The sequence below is a fragment of the Oncorhynchus mykiss genome, chromosome 5 (assembly GCF_013265735.2).
Source record: "Oncorhynchus mykiss isolate Arlee chromosome 5, USDA_OmykA_1.1, whole genome shotgun sequence".
Taxonomy (NCBI): Eukaryota; Metazoa; Chordata; class Actinopteri; order Salmoniformes; family Salmonidae; genus Oncorhynchus; species Oncorhynchus mykiss.
The window spans coordinates 99,510,061-99,515,060 of record NC_048569.1 but is presented as its reverse complement, the minus strand read 5'-3'; the positions used below and the strand labels follow the sequence as shown (position 1 = coordinate 99,515,060).

The 5,000-nt window shown below is 49.1% G+C and overlaps 1 protein-coding gene across 4 annotated transcripts in view; it reads left to right on the top strand.

Annotated features, from left to right (window-relative positions):
• LOC110490603 (tumor protein 63) overlaps positions 1-5,000 on the top strand; it is a 129,184-nt gene that overhangs the window by 16,016 nt on the left and 108,168 nt on the right. The window lies entirely within an intron of this gene.

Below are 5,000 nucleotides of genomic sequence, written 5' to 3'. Positions count from 1 at the left end.
CATACCACCCTGCATACCACCCTACATACCACCCTGCATACCACCCTGCATACCACCCTGCATACCACCCTGCATACCACCCTACATACCACCCTGCATACCACCCTGCATACCACCCTGCATACCACCCTACATACCACCCTGCATACCACCCTGCATACCACCCTGCATACCACCCTACATACCACCCTACATACCACCCTACATACCACCCTGCATACCACCCTGCATACCACCCTGCATACCACCCTGCATACCACCCTGCATACCACCCTACATACCACCCTGCATACCACCCTACATACCACCCTGCATACCACCCTGCATACCACCCTGCATACCACCCTGCATACCACCCTGCATACCACCCTACATACCACCCTGCATACCACCCTGCATACCACCCTACATACCACCCTGCATACCACCCTACATACCACCCTGCATACCACCCTGCATACCACCCTGCATACCACCCTGCATACCACCCTACATACCACCCTACATACCACCCTGCATACCACCCTACATACCACCCTGCATACCACCCTGCATACCACCCTACATACCACCCTGCATACCACCCTACATACCACCCTACATACCACCCTGCATACCACCCTACATACCACCCTGCATACCACCCTACATACCACACTACATACCACCCTGCATACCACCCTACATACCACCCTGCATACCACCCTACATACCACCCTACATACCACCCTACATACCACCCTACATACCACCCTGCATACCACCCTACATACCACCCTACATACCACCCTGCATACCACCCTACATACCACCCTACATACCACCCTACATACCACCCTGCATACCACCCTACATACCACCCTGCATACCACCCTGCATACCACCCTGCATACCACCCTACATACCACCCTACATACCACCCTGCATACCACCCTGCATACCACCCTGCATACCACCCTGCATACCACCCTACATACCACCCTGCATACCACCCTGCATACCACCCTACATACCACCCTGCATACCACCCTACATACCACCCTGCATACCACCCTACATACCACCCTGCATACCACCCTACATACCACCCTACATACCACCCTGCATACCACCCTACATACCACCCTGCATACCACCCTGCATACCACCCTACATACCACCCTGCATACCACCCTACATACCACCCTACATACCACCCTGCATACCACCCTGCATACCACCCTGCATACCACCCTACATACCACCCTACATACCACCCTGCATACCACCCTACATACCACCCTACATACCACCCTGCATACCACCCTACATACCACCCTACATACCACCCTACATACCACCCTACATACCACCCTGCATACCACCCTACATACCACCCTACATACCACCCTACATACCACCCTACATACCACCCTGCATACCACCCTACATACCACCCTACATACCACCCTACATACCACCCTGCATACCACCCTACATACCACCCTACATACCACCCTACATACCACCCTACATACCACCCTGCATACCACCCTACATACCACCCTGCATACCACCCTGCATACCACCCTACATACCACCCTGCATACCACCCTGCATACCACCCTGCATACCACCCTGCATACCACCCTACATACCACCCTACATACCACCCTGCATACCACCCTGCATACCACCCTGCATACCACCCTACATACCACCCTGCATACCACCCTGCATACCACCCTGCATACCACCCTGCATACCACCCTACATACCACCCTACATACCACCCTGCATACCACCCTACATACCACCCTACATACCACCCTGCACACCACCCTGCATACCACCCTGCATACCACCCTATACACCACCCTGCATACCACCCTGCATACCACCCTATACACCACCCTGCATACCACCCTGCATACCACCCTGCATACCACCCTGCATACCACCCTGCATACCACCCTATACACCACCCTGCATACCACCCTGCATACCACCCTGCATACCACCCTGCATACCACCCTGCATACCACCTATACACCACCCTACATACCACCCTGCATACCACCCTACATACCACCCTACATACCACCCTGCATACCACCCTACATACCACCCTGCATACCACCCTGCATACCACCCTGCATACCACCCTGCATACCACCCTACATACCACCCTGCATACCACCCTGCATACCACCCTGCATACCACCCTGCTTACCACCCTACATACCACCCTGCATACCACCCTATACACCACCCTGCATACCACCCTGCATACCACCCTGCATACCACCCTGCATACCACCCTGCATACCACCCTGCATACCACCCTACATACCACCCTACATACCACCCTATACACCACCCTACATACCACCCTGCATACCACCCTGCATACCACCCTACATACCACCCTACATACCACCCTGCATACCACCCTACATACCACCCTGCATACCACCCTGCATACCACCCTACATACCACCCTGCATACCACCCTGCATACCACCCTACATACCACTGCTGGCTTGCTTCTGAAGCTAAGCAGGGTTGGTCCTGGTCGGTAGCATACCACCCTACATACCACTGCTGGCTTGCTTCTGAAGCTAAGCAGGGTTGGTCCTGGTCGGCAGCATACCACCCTGCATACCACTGCTGGCTTGCTTCTGAAGCTAAGCAGGGTTGGTCCTGGTCAGTTCCTGGATGGGAGACCAGATGCTGCTGGAAGTAGTGTTGGAGGGCCAGTAGGGGGCACTCTTTGCTCTGGTCTAAAAAAATATATCAATGCCCCAGGGCAGTGATTGGGGACACTGCCCTGTGTAAGGTGCCGTCTTTCGGATGGGACGTTAAACGGGTGTCCTGACTCTCTGAGGTCATTAAAGATCCCATGGCACTTATCGTAAGAGTAGGGGTGTTAACCCCGGTGTCCTAGCTAAATTCCCAATCTGGCCCTCAAACCATCACGGTCACCTAATAATCCCCAGTTTACAATTGGCTCATTCATCCCCCTCCTCCCCCCTGTAACTATTCCCCAGGTTGTTGCTGCAAATGAGTTCTCAGTCAATTTACCTGGTAAAATAACGGATAAATAAATAGGATTTAGCTTATTAAAGATCAGTGATACTATCCAGAGTAGTGATACTATCTAGAGTAGTGATACTATCTAGAGCAGTGATACTATCCAGACTAGTGATACTATCCAGACTAGTGATACTATCCAGACTAGTGATACTATCCAGACTAGTGATACTATCCAGAGCAGTGATATTATCAGAGTAGTGATACTATCCAGAGCAGTGATACTATCCAGAGTAGAGATACTATCAGAGTAGTGATACTATCAGAGTAGTGATACTAGTAGTGATACTATCTAGAGCAGTGATACTATCCAGAGCAGTGATACTATCCAGAGTAGTGATACTATCCAGAGTAGTGATACTATCCAGAGCAGTGATACTAGTAGTGATACTATCAGAGTAGTGATACTATCAGAGCAGTGATACTATCCAGAGCAGTGATACTATCAGAGTAGTGATACTATCCAGAGTACAGGAAGTACCAGTATCAGATCAATATGGAGCAAAATACAGGGAGTACCAGATCAATGTGGCGCTATATACAGGGAGTACCAGATCAATGTGGCGCTATATACAGGGAGTACCAGATCAATGTGGAGCTATATACAGGGAGTACCAGATCAATGTGGAGCTATATACAGGAAGTACCAGATCAATGTGGCGCTATATACAGGGAGTACCAGATCAATGTGGAGCTATATACAGGGAGTACCAGATCAATGTGGAGCTATATACAGGAAGTACCAGATCAATGTGGAGCTATATACAGGGAGTACCAGATCAATGTGGCGCTATATACAGGGAGTACCAGATCAATGTGGAGCTATATACAGGAAGTACCAGATCAATGTGGCGCTATATACAGGGAGTACCAGATCAATGTGGAGCTATATACAGGGAGTACCAGATCAATGTGGAGCTATATACAGGGAGTACCAGATCAATGTGGAGCTATATACAGGAAGTACCAGTACCAGATCAATGTGGAGGTATATACAGGGAGTACCAGATCAATGTGGAGCTATATACAGGAAGTACCAGATCAATGTGGATATACATACAGGAAGTACCAGTTTAATATGGAGCTATATACAGGACGTTTCGATCGATGTGGAGCTATATACAGGAAGTACCAGTACCAGATCAATGTGGTGCTATATACAGGGAGTACCAGTACCAGATCAATATGGAGCTATATACAGGAAGTACCAGATCAATGTGGAGCTATATACAGGAAGTACCAGTACCAGATCAATGTGGAGCTATATACAGGGAGTACCAGATCAATGTGGAGCTATATACAGGAAGTACCAGTACCAGATCAATGTGGAGGTATATACAGGGAGTACCAGATCAATGTGGAGCTATATACAGGAAGTACCAGTACCAGATCAATGTGGAGGTATATACAGGAAGTACCAGATCAATGTGGAGCTATATACAGGAAGTACCAGATCAATGTGGAGCTATATACAGGAAGTACCAGTACCAGATCAATATGGAGCTATATACAGGAAGTACCAGATCAATGTGGAGCTATATACAGGGAGTACCAGTACCAGATCAATATGGAGCTATATACAGGAAGTACCAGATCAATGTGGAGCTATATACAGGGAGTACCAGATCAATGTGGAGCTATATACAGGGAGTACCAGATCAATATGGAGCTATATACAGGGAGTACCAGATCAATGTGGAGCTATATACAGGGAGTACCAGTACCAGATCAATATGGAGCTATATACAGGTAGTACCAGATCAATGTGGAGCTATATACAGGAAGTACAAGATCAATGTGGAGCTATATACAGGGAGTACCAGATCAATGTGGAGCTATATACAGGGAGTACCAGATCAATGTGGAGCTATATACAGGAAGTTCCAGATCAATGTGGAGCTATATACAGGGATTAACAGTACCAGATC